At 37.0% G+C, this 15,848-nt stretch overlaps 2 protein-coding genes across 10 annotated transcripts in view; one reads left to right on the forward strand and one right to left on the reverse strand.

Moving 5' to 3' along the window:
- The window catches only part of LOC141428284 (uncharacterized), a 155,422-nt gene that overhangs the window by 91,176 nt on the left and 48,398 nt on the right, over positions 1-15,848 (reverse strand). The gene's annotated exons all lie outside the window — the stretch shown is intronic.
- LOC141428292 (uncharacterized) overlaps positions 1-15,848 on the forward strand; it is a 74,968-nt gene that overhangs the window by 50,269 nt on the left and 8,851 nt on the right. For 3 of the 8 annotated variants that reach the window (XM_074088217.1, XM_074088208.1, XM_074088226.1), the window contains one exon: positions 3,665-3,705. The exons of 3 other annotated variants lie outside the window; for them this stretch is intronic. The gene's annotated coding sequence lies outside the window, so the exon portion shown is untranslated. Of the gene's footprint in view, positions 1-3,664; positions 3,706-3,742; positions 3,850-15,848 lie in introns of those variants that run through there. 2 more of the 8 variants (XM_074088259.1, XM_074088250.1) reach the window with 2 other exon arrangements.

A 15,848-nucleotide genomic window follows, 5' to 3' on the forward strand; every position in this document is an offset into this window, starting at 1 on the left:
ACACGCATTTATAATTACGAGAGCCCACCTCTATACTATAGTAGTAAATTACAGTGTTGCAGAACAAAAAGTAATTGAAATACAAATTAACAATTAAAATTACATATTAGTGTTAAGCCCTCTTCTCCTTCCCTACGAATAAGAGGCTGGTTCGATTTACCAATTTTTATTACTTGCTATTTTATGTTTTGTTATAGTGATGTAAATATTTTTTAAATATCAGAATAGAAGAGGTTCGCTTCGCTGTCGAGCGCGGAGTTAGTTATTATCTACATAAATTAATTAAGAACTCGATGTTTTCCTTTGTCCAGCACAATAACAAAGGAGAAGTCTCAGTTTTATTTAAGTTTCATTAAATTTTAATAAAACAACGAGTTAGAAAATAATCCATACTCGTACTAATCCATATTATAAATGCGAAAGTAAGTGTTTTTGTATGTTTGTCCGTCTTTCACGTCGAAACGGAGCGACGGATAGACGTGATTTTTGGCATAGAGATAGTTTATGGGCCAGAGAGTGACATAGACTACTTTTTTTTCCGGAAAAATGCACAGTTCCCGAGGGAACAGCGCGATAACCGAATTCCACACGGGCGAAGCCGCGGGAAAAGGCTAGTATTTAATATGCAATTTTTGCAATGCTAAATTTTTATTAGTTTACCTCCCATAGACGTAAAGTCGGGGTGTTTTTTTCTCTCGACTAACTCTATCGTGTGGGGTATCGTTGGATAGGTCTTTAAAAAATCACGATTTTTCGATTCAATGATCTGTGCGAAATATTCAATTTTAAAGTGCAACTTTTTTTTGGCCACAGAGCCCTATCTTGGGCGTGTCCAGTCCAACACGCTCTTTGCAATATTAAGTTAGAAAATTACTCGTCACAAACGACGTGGTTGGTATGTTCCTACCTTATTTAGGTGACGTTGGCCTAATACAGTTTATGTTATGACTAAACAGCTCTGTGTGTCTGGATTTATGAGGGCGGGCCCTCTGCAAATGAGGCGTTAGTGCAGTGCGCGCAGGCATCTGCCCGGGCCCGATTAATGACTCTCATTTATGAGTGCCTCCTCTACACCTGCTCGTTGCGTTACCATTACAACTGTTCTAATTTCTTAACGGAATTGAATCTTACGGGAAATAGCGACAAGTTATGCTATATAGATCTTTTAATAGCACTAACTGATACTTATCTATATGTCGGCGGCCGATCGTCAAATCCGCCAGATCACGAAATTCCTAGGCATATCGTGAACTGGCGCCTTTTCATGAATTGTCTAAGGGACATCCGCCATATCGTTCAAAACTCACCGTTTAACGATTTGCCTAGTGACGTTTAGGCAGATCATGAAATTCATAGGCAAAACATGAAACGCCGCCCTTTCATGATTTGGCCAGTTTAGGTAGATCATGAAATTCCTGGGTATGTCATGAGCCATATCGGTTCTGGCGCTTCGCCGGCCGCTACCGCGGCACGCTCTCTTCGCTTACTCACAATTAATACTAACCACTCCTCGCTTCGCTCGGCGTACCTAAATTTTTCTGTTTTTCGGCATATCACGATGTGCCCGGTATAGAGCTAGGAATATCGACGAATGCATTGCTCTGATCAATCTGCCGTATTGTTTCTCAGGCACATCGTGATATGCTTGGCAAACTTTTAGGCATATCATGAAATGGCGCCAATTCACGATATGCCTTGAAATTTCGTGATCTGGCGGATACATAGTATAACATGCAGTCAGTCGCTCTATGTAGATGTATACATATGTATGTAATTACGAGTATATATGTTTAAAACTTTTAAATTAAGCGACGAATTTTAATAATTTCACCATAAGTTACATGTCCACGGAAGGATTACATTTTTTTTTGGTGGTAGATTTTTTTTTGACATTTATAAGTGCTTGTTATAGCCTAAACTGAATAAAGATATTTTGTATTTTGAGTTTGACCTCGATAAACCGCAACATGTCCCAGTTTGCCGGCTTTACGTAGGGGTAACATTGATCACATTAAGTGCTTATAATTTTCTCAAAGCAAAACTTAAATAACGTTGAAAGCATTATATTTTATTTATCCAAGTTGTGAAAATATAGCTGTCGGTGACAGCCTATTTTATGGAATCTATCTATGAACGGAAGTACAATATTAGAGGCCAGAATAGGAATTGTTAGGTACGTAAACATGCGCGGGAAATCGGACTTCAGTTACACTACGCCATCAGTTACAGGTGTATTATGGGTCGATTTACTTAATGCTTCTCTAACCTAACCACAAAACCATAAAAACTGTAATTTAAGTACTAGGCATGTATGATGTATACTTATACTATAACAGTACCGAAGGTTATCTCCGCTAACCCATTTAAAGCAATCCTGGCAAACCCCTTCCCATAATGAAAAGTACAATTTGGTCTCGGCTCCCAGTGCTTTTTTATCCCCGGCATTGGTAGTTGGCCAGGTAACAGAGGTAACAAAGACTAATTATATCATTTTTCAACAAGATGGTGCACTTGCCCACAACAACAGAATTTCCAGGGCTTGCCTCAATGAAAATTTCAATGTCTGGATAGGTGCAAACGGGACGATTAGATGGGCTGCAAGAAGTCCAGCAAGTTTGCACTTAAAATACATGGTTGATAATGATTAGGCTTTATTTCACCAACCTACCTACCTACAGAATAATAGGAAAACAATAAAAAATAATACAAATGGTTAACTTTGACATACTTTTCTACCGTGTGAGTGAGACACTGACAACAGACCATGATGGATACTCAGATCATGATGTGCGACTAGATCGGCTTACGGCAGCCCTCTGATGTTAGTCCGTCCAGACGCCGCTGCCGGGTGTAGCTTTCATACATACCTAAAATGCCGAGTGCGCCAGACCTGCCATTACATAAGTTTTAACTTTGAACTTAATTTGACTCACCTTGATGTACCTATGTAGATAAATATTTATATCACAAACCGTATGTAAGGCAAAATGTAAATAATCATCCTAAACGTTTTAGTATTTACCTACCACGGTTTTGTCACAAAATCGTGTTATTGCCGTTCAAATACTACGGCACAGCTAGCTGGGTCAAACTGTGCCCTATACTATATTTTATGGCGTAGTATAGGTACTGGCCGATTTCTAAGAAAAACATTAGAATTTGTCGCTAATGATTATATTCACGATAACGATACAGAGGGTCGCGTCAAGTGATCATTAATGCAACTTGGGGCTTTCGCGAGTCGTGCTGGCAAATGAATAGATGTATTACATACTTAGGAGGAACGCCCCGTTCCGCGCGGAGCCCTAACTGATTTATCGCCTCAAATGCCTTAGTTAGCCTTAGAGATATTGTTCAAGTTTGTCGTGTCGAGTATTACTTAATCGTAAAAATATTAATAGTTTACATGATATTTGTGCCGCCACACTCAAAGATGGTTAAAGTAAGATTAAAAATGTATATTAATCAGGTAGGTATAACATTTTTGAGTCCAGCGGTTGGTCTTCGATGCCCCCGTTGGTTGTTCTTGAAGATAATAGTTTAAACATTTAATTATTCTGATGCACTTGTTTGTTCATTGCAAGCTTTAAATTAGAATGTTCATTCCATAAATGGTCACAGTAATTGATTACACATATTTACTTGCAATTTTCTTTCATTACAGGCAGTTTCCAGGGTATAGGAGTACTTCAACATGCCACCTAAGTAAGCTTTGCAGCAGCCCTGTGTTGTGATGGTTGGATTGGAACTTGTTACGCTATGCTATGCACCAATTACCACTCTGCGTTGTTTGCAGCAAGCAATATGTTTCGCTTACGCTTAACCGCTTAAATTACAACTTTTAAGTAGGTAGGTATAGTTTTAATATTATTATGTGTATAGATTGTTCATCATTAATTTTAAAGCACATGTATACTGAGTAGGTACGCTTTTTACGTTTAGCACTAATGTATTTCATGGTTTGGCCAGTTTAGGCAGATCATGAAATTCCTAGGCATATCGTGAAATGGCGCCATTTCATGATATGCCTAAAAGTTGGCCAGGCATATCACGATGTGCCTGAGACGATATTCCTAGCTCTATACCGGGCACATCGTGTAATGCCGAAAAAAAGAAAATTTAGGTACCTACGACGAACGAAGCGAGGAGTGGTTAGTATGAATTGTGACCGCACGAGCCGAGCGAGCGAAGCGAGCGTGCCGCGGCAGCGGCTGGCGAGTTGCCAGAACCTAACGAACCTAAACTGGCCAAATCATGAAATGCCGGCGTTTCATGAATGATATGCCTATGAATTTCATGATCTGCCTAAACGTCACTAGGCAAATCGTTAAACGGTGAGTTGAACGACATGGCGGATGTCCCTTAGCCAATTCATGACATGGTGTCATTTCACGGTATGCCTAGGAATTTCGTGATCTGGCGGATTTTACGATCGGCCGCGGACATATACATATTATGGTATGGTCTGCTCTACACGACTGGAATCAATTCTAAACGAGGAAGTGAACGTTTCGTGTCGCTAGTCATTAACACACAATTTTGTATCACTTTAGTTTCAACCTTTCGACCTTCTACTGGGTTTAAGTATAAAATGTGCGTTAGGGATCGTTAGGGCTTCGCAAAGTATCTTACAAGATTTATTGGCACGTCGACGGAAACAAATAGTTTTTTTTTCGTTTTATCTTGGACTTTCACGTCGCTTTAGGTTGAGGTACTTCGTATATCTTTAGGTATTTAGAGTAAAAGATTACAATAAAGTGCGAAGAAACGGTATAAAGACTTGATTTTCGCGACCATAAGGATCTAATTGTAATGGGTGACACAGGTACCTATTTCATTAGGGTGAAATGTATTAGAACTACGCGTGTCAATTATTTTAATATAGGTAGGTGTAGGTGTGTCGTTCATTGATTCATTGTACTCTAGTCGATAATGTAGGTATGTATACATTCGATCATTGTTCATCTACCGTACCTCCTTGTTACCTCTCATATTTCGTTTTCTAGATTTTTTACTGAACAACGGCAACACCCACTTAGACACTTGCGAAATTATCCTTTGATGGATATTGATAGCCATATTGCAAAAATCTAACAACAAAAAAAGGTATTGGTATATTATTTCTGCCGCCTGTTATTTAAATTACACTCTGATTTAAACAGTTAACAGTTTTTGTTTCTGTTAAACGTAACCATCGTTAAAGTTTCGGCTACTTAACTCAACTTTGACAAAATAATCCAAGGACCTAAGGACTTGTTTTCGACATGCAAGATAGCCACTGAAATACAGCTCCGTGTTCTTAACTGCTGCGTGATAGGGGGATAAAAAATATTTTTTACAAAGCTGTATGAAATATTGACGTTGACGCCAGAGTTTTGAAACAAAACATTTTGCTTGTAAACGATGGACCCGTGTTTTTGTTTGAATGAACAATCGCGTTGATTAAATTTATTTCATTAATCACGGTACGCGACGAATCACGTCGGAATACAGAGCGGTCCGGTCCACAAGACATTTTATCTGCGGGCTATTAGCGCGCGGCCGCTCGCCGCGCCCCGCACCCCGCCGCCGCTACGCGTTCACGAATCAGTGATAGGTACCAACATTAAACTTCGCATTTTTGAAAACGTTTAAAATAAATTATTGTTTGCGCTTGTTTATGGTTTCGGTTAGGCAGTTATTTTAATGTGAAAGAAACTATAAAAAGTTTTAAGAAGTCAAGGAAAAAAATGTAAGTTGAAACAGGATAAAGATAAAGTGGTGCCTGACGCGGGCTTTAAGGCCGGCTTAGACCTACTGATTCAGTTCTATTCTATCTAGGATATTTAGAATACAAAGGAATTGAAATCGGAAGGCTAGAATAAATAATCTACAACTCGTCACATACGTACCGATCCGAGAAATACTCAGAACTCGTACAAATAATATAATGGTTAAATTCAAATCTGGCTTGTTTTAGTCGCAATTGTACCTAACACGCTCGTTGTCTCTCGCTGCGCTCGTTGTCGCACACCTAAACTTTCCGATTGATTGAATCAGACTAGTTGGCCAAAAATCAGTTGTAATCAAATTGCCCGACGATCATGTAGCAATATTCATAATGACAGGGCGACGTGATTAATAATGAATATTAATGAAGTTTGGATAAAAATTATCACTTTGCCCGGTACAGCTAGTCATTATTCATACATAATGCCCGGGCATTATAAATAATGCCCTATTAATCACTTGGTCTATACCAATGTACTCGTACCTACATATATAATAGCTTACTGTTAGACACTGCCTTGAGAGGGTTGAGGGTCACGCGGGTCCAGAGCATGAGCATGTGTTATGCAGTTTTCCCACGATATTATGCTGTATTTCAAATGTGATTTCAAAACACTTAGAGGTGAGATTGGTTTCGAAATCTGGATCCTCTACTTGTGAGGTCATACCACTATCATAATAATATGTGCGGCTTTTTATGCTTAATAATAATATGAATTTCTGTGCCAATTACGCTAGATTCATTGATAATCTAACTAATTGCAGAAGCCTCTTATCACTAATTTCAATCTGCTTAGATAATTTAGGTTATTGAATAAGGTACCTAAGTAAAAAGCAAGTAAACATAAACGTACATGTAAAAGCAAGGCAATGTGAACAAGTTTAATACAGAAGAAAGTATTACAATTATACAAAACGTATGTTGTATTCGCTTCATTTATTTGTCTTTCGAACACAAGTGACACGGACATTAGGGTCGATGCCCAAGACATCTTTGTACCTTCGTTTAACTCGGCCGACGGGACCTCGCTCGCGAGTTGGAAACTAATTTCCTGCAGCCCGCAGCAATTGTCGGGATCGACTATGATCGACGTATGCTATCTTTGATAGGCAAGTAACAGCACATCACACCAGTAATGATTAGTTCCGACTAGTATTAACAAATCGTTTACTTAGGAAACGGTTGAACCACAAATATTACCATTTGTCCACAAAATTAATAGTTATATTACAAACGTTTAAGCGCGCTGCAATAAGATAGGAAATGAAACGCGTTTCTAGCATCATAAAAAAGTACGTAGGTACGAGTATTCGTGCTAAATAAAAAATAATGATTATTGATCACCTAAAAGAACCTAAAAGTAAGTAAACTTAATTTAATTTATTGAATCAGGCGTTACTTTTAGGAGGTCCATATCAATGAAATAAAAGATTTTCTTTGCTCACCTGCGAATTAATTTGCGCGTGAGCATAAGTAGAAATTGTTTTAATAGTTCCTTGCACTTAATTTAGTGCCATTATAAAGTTTCGCAACTGTGTAAATACTTGCGTCTGAAAGTTTAAAACGCTGGCGATATAATCACACGTACATTCGTATCAACTGAATCGTGACCCACGGTGGAACCTTTTCGTAGAAAAAGTCATACTGACATCGAATTTATTATGACACTTACTATGAGAACGTTCTACAGTGGGTCAGGAATCAAATGGTTCGACTCTACAAGCAAGAGGCGCCTGTTCCTCACGACAACCTGCGAGGGACTCAAGTGCGGGATGCCTGTGCTTATTTAAACTATTAATTCTGTATTACGATTTTCGGAAGTTAGGGTTTCTGAAAATGGGGCGTGTATCCCGCTGCGGTATCCATCCCGGTTTTACCCTAACTGTAATACTCACAAAGCGTTCGAACCTCCATTGTTCCGCCACGGGTTCAGACTCCAAAATGAATTACGGTTTGAAGCATTTTCAAAAAGTAAATATATCTTCTACGTCGAATGTGGTATTTTATTGCTAATACGCCATATACCACAGGCCTGTGACACTATTTTATGACAAAAAAATTGCCATAAAAATAAACGTCTCATGATGAGGCCTGAAATGAATGACTAGGCACGAATAATTCAAAACTTGAAGTATAATTGTTTATAATATTCTGTAATACTACCTACTGTGACATGATTTTTATTTTCTTGATCTTAAACCCGTGAAGTACTTGTTATTGGTTAGTAGCTCCGTTGGTCAAATGTGGTCTTTATCATCAGTTCCACTTCACCAAATGATGATTTCAAAAGCAAATGCACAAGTTACTACTAAATTATATCCAAATTACCATAGCTGTCCCCACAATATTTGAAGAGTTCCCTCGATTTCCTTGGGATTCAATCATCAGATATAGATTCGGTGCTTAGGGACCTAGTCCTATACGAACGAAAAAAAGTAATCCAAATCGGTTCACAGTGACGGAGTTTTGAGGTCACAAACATAAAAAAAATACAACCGAACCACCTCCTATTTTTTGAAGTCGGTTAAAAACAAGTTTTCATAGTTCGATAAGTTATAGATGCCTATCAAAATCACTGAATAAACATGAACTGGATATTCTCTAATGAAAGCTTGAACACGGAAGGCCTCTTTACAACTGGAATCAGTTGGATTGTTTATTGATTGAAGCTTAATGAGTTCCAGAATAGAAAAATGTACATTTATTGTTACAAATCAGCTAATAGTAGGTTACGTTTCAATTAATTGCTTTGATTGAAAAAGTAACTAAGTAAGTCATAATTGGTTTGTTGAAAGCAAAATTAAAATATTGAATTCTTCGACGGAAAGTACAAACTATTTATAGTTCAATATTCTACTGAAGAAGTACTGAAGGCAACATTCAACATCAATGTGTTAATTCAAATTAAATTTATATAAAGCTTACACGTTATCATGTTCAACGCCTTGGATTTTATATTTTATCAGGAAATTTCCTATATTTTAGGAACTAGGTACTCATGTATATTAAATTTGGAGTTTGTTATGTTTAACCGTTAAAGAGATAGAACGAAAAGAAAAGTGGGTCCCCTTACAAAAACATTTTCGTTCTATCTCCATAACGTACAAATCTCAAACTCGGAATGAAATTACAAATAAATATACCTACTTCAAATCAATACATAATAAAAACCGGTCAATCGTGAGTTAATCTTAGGAAAAAAAATGTCTGGCTCGCTTTTGGCCAATTATGTATGTATTTACCTATTCTTTAATCGGCTCAATTGATTTCATTTCGTTCGGCTCGATCGTTGTGAAGTCACTCGCTCCTTTGCAACCTACTTTCTGCTTTGCCTTTGCACCTATTTGTAGCGTAATCCAAAAGTACAATGTTTAGACGACCGGATGGCTAAGTGGTTAGAGAACCTGACTACGAAGCTTGAGGTCCCGGGTTTGATTCCCGGTCGGGCAGATATTTGTATGAATAATACAAATATGATAATTAAAATTGCACGAATAAATTGTATAGTAGTCTTACGTTAAAATCGTTAGAGTCGTTTTTGAGAATCACCATGTAATGTGTCATAGTAATAAATAAGATATGAATATAATAATCCCTATCCATAGAACAATTAAGAAGACCTCATAATAAACATTTAATTGGGATGCTTCGTAAATGCTTTCATAGTTGATACCTATAAAATGGCATTAACTTGTATACAAACGTATTTTAAAGTTCTTTCTTTCCCCTCCTCACCCTCAACTGATGCTTAGCCAACGTGCTTCAAGCGCAGTTCAGAAAAAGATAGCTTAAGTCTTAACATTGGAACGCGCCGGATAAATTAATCGGATTACCTGTTAATTAGTAATATATTTCATTAAAGACGATATTTATGGGGTCAATTTAAATACCATTATCGGTTATCACTTATCAGGCAGACAATAAATTCCATTTATAGTGAAAGTTTTGCAGGCGAAGGGGCCGCGCCGCTCCGCCGCCGCTCGCGAGCGAATGCCTCTAATTAATTGCGACTACTTCTATTTTTGGTATCGAAGGACACGTTTAAACGTGACCCGGGTTGCCGTATGACTAAATAGAAGAGGCATCATGGCATATGGCTAATAAATAAGTTATGAAATTACAAGCACACGCTCATTCGATATTACGAGTAAGATGACGGACAAGAAAACTGTTCTTCAAAATAGTTAATAATTTAATGATTATTTTTTGACATTCATCTCGTGAAGTAATAATTTTAGGAAGATTGGACATACTGTATCTACTGTAATATTAGTAGAGCACTGTCCTACACACGGCTACGGAAATGCTAGGCATCGTTGCTACGCAGCTACGCCGTAGAAGGTCTACATAACGCACCTCTAATAACAACGACGTAAATGCATTTTTTTAAAGTGACTTAATGATGCGATACGCTGCGATATTAATAAGTGGAATGTATATAATCAATCGAGAAAATTATGGTATGGACGGGTTATTCCCACCTGTTACCACCAATTTGATATCAGTGGTAACAGGTGGGAATTTTTTCCCAGTTGTTACCACCAATTTCTTTAGTGGGTATGAGATGGGAAAAAAATCCAATTAGTTACCACCACATTAGTTTTAATTTTCAGCAGTTTATTGTCAACAAATTAAAAAGGTTCTATTCTATTAACTACTGGGAAAAAAATCCCAGTAGTTACCACCAATTGCTTTAGTGGTAACTACTGGGGTTTTTTTTCCCAGTAGTCACCACTGAGTACTTTAGTGGTTAAAGATGGGAAAAAATCCCTAAAAAACTGGTAAAAATTGGTGGTAACAGGTGGGAATAACCCGTACGGCCGTGCTTTTGTTTTGTTTTGCTCGATTTGGCGGGGGCACAGCCGCGGCCGTAAGATACAACTTTGTAGCATTGCTACTTAAAAAAATATTATTTATCTATTTTGTTGTTAATTTGTTTAAAACCAGGGGACCAATTTCTGAAATCTTATCACTTGAAAATACTATTCAAAATATTGAGCTGGGTGTTATAAATTTCATTTGAGCTATACTTAGTTGCTATGTTAGACAGGTGTAGGAAGCCACCGCCGCAACTTTGACAGATCAGTCAAAAATGCAATAAAATATTAATATTATACAGGGTGGCACAGTTAGATCGGTCAGTATGGGCAGTCTGAAACTATAATTTGACGACCAGATGGCCGTGATATCGCCGACTATAACTATATTATAGGTAGGTAGGTATCTATTATTTTTTCATGTGTCCCTGCACGAAACTATTACACTACACTTATTACTACTTTTTTACAACTATACCTAATACAAAAAAAATACGTAAGTACGAGTACGCGAACGTAAAAGGTGATCGATCATCTCGCGAAGCGAGCGCAAGACGAGCGAGCTAAAATCAAAAAGGTACGGCACCGACTTTGACTAAAGAAAACTTAATCCTCCCTAAATTATCAGTGTGTGCGTGCGGCGGGTGCGTGCTTACCGGCGCCAACCGGCACGCACACATTTAAGCCGCGCAATGTACCTACTTTTGTTTGTAGTGAACCTACTTACTTCTCATTTACTATGCTATAAAATATGTACATGGATTTGCAAAGATCTGTTCTTAGTACCCATGTCATCGATTTTAGTGACAAAAAAACAGCATACAGAGATTAATAAAAACCTGTACTTGTAAAAAAACTACGTTAGTATTATCATTTAGCGAGTCGATCGTTTTCGTTGTTCCTACTCGAAATATGTACTCTTAATCCGGCCAATACTCCAGTTTGGGAAGCTACAAAGTAATCGCACAGCTTGCTAAGCTACAAAGTCGGTTTACAATGCACTTGGCGCACTGCCAGATAATTTTTCTTATGTCTTTATTTACTAGGTTGCGGGCTAGAAGTAGTGTTCGCTTGACGTATTGATACAAGTTAACTAAATATGGCAAATCATACAACATACAATTTGATGCAACATCGCTCGGCAGTAGTGAAAAACCTTTATCCATTAAGTAGATATATTGTACTATTGAGATGGTGGCTTATGATTGAGATTTATTACTCAGTTACCAATTGTTCGTGGCCAATTTAAATTTCCTACTAATATTAGCGGGTAAAATATGTATAAGATAGTAAAATTTCAAAAAAGTGAAGAACATTCTTAAAATGGTGTATGTGAATTGAGATTTCATATTTTCTTGTTAAAGTCAAAACAGACAACGATACGATATTTGATGGATATTACCAGCAAAGTGGCTCGATGCCTGAGAATAAACGAATAATACTTGTATATTTATATTGACGTCTAAATGTATGTGCTCACCGGATAAGAGAAAACTTTATTCCCGAGGGTGCAGTCGCGAATCGGCGTTTGCTCATATCGTAACAAAAATCGGACAAATGCGATTCGAACTCTTCTCTCAGCATAAAGCGCGATATGTACTTTGATGTTGTGCAGAGATACACCACTGAGTAAGGGATAAAGTAGAATATGTGATTTAATTTTGAATTATTTACAGAATTAGCCGTCATAGAGTAATAATACCTTACAAAGTCGATCGTGCGCGTGCTACTTAAGTCAGACGGTGTCTTGTGGTAGGTTCCTGAAATAATACGCACGGATAATATTCCCAAGCACAGTGAGAAAGTAATATTTTAGTAGCAAAAGAATGTGGGTATAATAAATATGCAGAGCTCATATGTCTTACCGCCCCTCCGTATAAAATTCTATGAGTACCCAACGAGACCTTGACACATTGACCCGTGGCAATTCCATTTGCATATTATTATTTCTCTTGACAAGAGTTCAATCTCCTTCACCGTTACGTGAGTCCCTGTGGGTACATTTATACTGCGTTTGGCTTTGGACGTACCCTCGATACTTTTCTGCTTTTCTTATATTATATTAGTTCAATTAAATACATGATAATTTTAGCAATTTTAAATAATGCAAGAGGAAACGGAGAGGCGTAAATTTAACCTTACTCTAGGGGCTCTTACATAATCGCTTATGAAATGCTTTAAAATAGTGAGATTGTCAAAAACGACAACGGGAATGTTGTATTCAGTTTTCATCATGTCATGACCATCCCCAATGTTAGGTATTTCGGTGAAGGTATAATCTTGGCAGGCAGGGAAGCACTGCGCATATGGCTTTTATTATTTTCGAAAATGATTGTTATTTTTAATGAGTGATCGGTTTAGGTGAGTCATCACGGGCGCGAGGCTACTCGGAGGCGGGCAGGCGGCGCGTTGGCTGGCTGCCAACTGGGTTTACTCGTACTCCTACTTCATTCTTGCTCTCTGTAAGTAAGTAGCATAACGACGTTTCGATTTTGCTACTGCAATAAATGTCCGACGACAGCAGGGACTTCTCGATTGAGAAGACAATTGTACTATTTTCAATACTTGCTTTATTACGAGAGAGTACTGACAGATTGCAGGGCGTATTAAGCCGCATCGAGTTCCTAGATATTAAGATATTGTTACAGCCGACCGATACTTTGATTATTACTTGTCAATTTAGTTAGCTTTACATTGCTGGCAATTATAATTTTGTTAGAATGTTAGCAAAGTCTGAAATTTAGTTTGTTAATTAAATTAATGCCATGGTTAAGTTACAGAAATACGTTACTTTAACCTCCCTTAATAAAAGCCTGGCTGCCGGTAACACACCGTATAAAAGTTAATATTACTTAGTTTAAAAATAATAATCTTGTATAGAGTGCTCCCTCTCACTAGCAATAGCAAGTCAGTTATATTTATTCATTCTGAACTAGTGACGAAGCGGCATAAATCACAATAAAAAAAAACTCAAGATAAATGGGGCGAAGTGTCCTATGACCCTTTAAGCTAGAGCAAGAATTTATTTCAGAGTAAAAGTCTCATAACTTAAAGCTGGTTGTCCAAATTAAAATAGTTCAAGTTTTACGACGTGATATAAATATATACCTACTACAAATGTGCCAAGCGAAGTTTCACTTAAAAAATCTATCCGACCTATCCTATGACGCTTGTACCCGAAACATTGAAATTATTAGCTAAAATGTTAGAAGTCTGATTTTGTGGAAGGCGCCTCGTTGAAGAAATTTGTCTCAACAACGAGTTAAGTCAGGCCGACTCGCCGCGACGCCGTGCGGTGCGGCCTGCGGGCGCGGTGCGCCGCTAACTTGGACGTTAATTTCGCCCCGGCAACATTTTGACAAAATGAATAATTCATTGCGCAGCATCAAATCCCTTTTTAATTGGCTCCATGAATACGGCAAACACTACAAAAGTTCAAGCGTCTAAATGCTTATTATTAATATTAAATCCTTTTACAAATTATTTCTAAAATAACGTTCAAAATATTCAAAATCAAACTGTTTATTGCGATTAATGTTGTTATAAAGATCTTAAATAAGTTTTGTTAAAAAAAGTAAATTTTTAAACAAGATTTTTGCTGACTGTACCTACCTATTTTTTGTTGACTGAACTAGCATTGTCATCCAAACTATATATGTGTAGGTATACTAAATTTAAAGTGAATCCGACTACTGTAAGTGGATCCATATTATCTTGTAAAATTTTAAACAAATAAATATACCTACGAAGTTAAATAAAAGCTTGTAAAAGGATATATTGCTTCAACATTTATCCTTTAAGGCACAGCACTGTTATAAAAATACATACGTTAGTTCTTTGCAATAGACGAGACTACCTAGCACTGTGATAATGAAATCAAACTAGAAGTTAACCATAGTTTGCGTTGGAAATTAATCTTGGGGAAAACACGTGAGTCCCCTTTCTATTTATAGGTCAATTAATGATCAATTAATTAATGTGAGTTGCCCTATGAAGTAAATGTGTTTTAGGGTTTTGTAACTACTTGAAGGTCGACAAGCTCTAAGTATTACTGTCGCTTCGCTGCCCGTCTGCCTGTCTGTCTGTCACAGAGCTATATCTCGAGAATTGAAATAGATCGCTGAAATTTACAAATTATGTGTATTTTATTAGTACAACAACAAATAATAAATACAAATTAAATTAAAAATGAAGGGCGCTTTATGCAAGAAGCGTTTATTTTTAATTTTACTTTTTCCCTAAGACCGACTTATTTGTTGAGGTGCAGCATATTTAAGTACTTTTATTATCATTGCGAGTTTGAGATTTTCTAGTTTAACCTTTACAGAAATAAAACAAAAACAAAAGTAAAAAAATAACCTAAGGGCATCCCGTACAAGAAACATACGAGTACTTACCAATTATTTACGGTTTACCTGTTTAGTCGGTTTTTTAAAGATGTACCTACGGAAAAATCAGTGTGCAGGTCCGACTCACACTTGATAACTTTTTTCTTTTTTTAAGTGGCTTAGATTATTTAATCTGTTGAACGGGTAGGTATAAGTATAAAACTAGCTCTTTCACTTTTATAATGACACTTTCAAGCCAAAATTTCCAATAATGCGGCGCTGGCGACATCGAATCGTCCGGGCACCCTCATCAACCTTAATGCTGCCAATCAATAAGAAAATGGCGAAAATTGGGGAAAATACGCTTACAGAGAACGGCTGGAAGGCAACGCTAGAATCCTATTAAAGACATATTCGTTTTTGCCACCCGGCCGTAATGTTTATAAATGCATCTACTAACGAGTTTAATTTTAAAGCCGCGAGCTCAAACAAGCTTGTTAAATGAATAAAAAAATACTTAATTCAAGAGCTGGCCCCGCCTGTCACATCTGTTATTATTCAGTATCCATTTATTTGGCGCATTTTAACAATTCATAATTTCAATATTATCATGCAGTTATTGTGGTATTTCGTAGTAAGTACGTATTTAATAGTAAGTACCTATTGAAAGTTCAACAATTTAAATCAAATTTCTATCATAATTTTTAATTTGGTAAAATACAACGAGCTTCAGAATTTTCGTTTGTTTTGTAATAAGTTAGAAGTTTTTAAGTCGGAACCTTGGGACTTTTTAAATTCTTTTATCATTGTTTTTCCGTACAAACTATTGATCAAATGTATCTTCTTATAAAAAATTATGTGTTTCTTGATCATGTTATTTATTGTTTTCCTACTGCATACTCGTGTACTGCATTGTCAAGACAATAATAAACC

The sequence above is a fragment of the Choristoneura fumiferana genome, chromosome Z, assembly GCF_025370935.1.
Source record: "Choristoneura fumiferana chromosome Z, NRCan_CFum_1, whole genome shotgun sequence".
NCBI lineage: Eukaryota > Metazoa > Arthropoda > Insecta > Lepidoptera > Tortricidae > Choristoneura > Choristoneura fumiferana.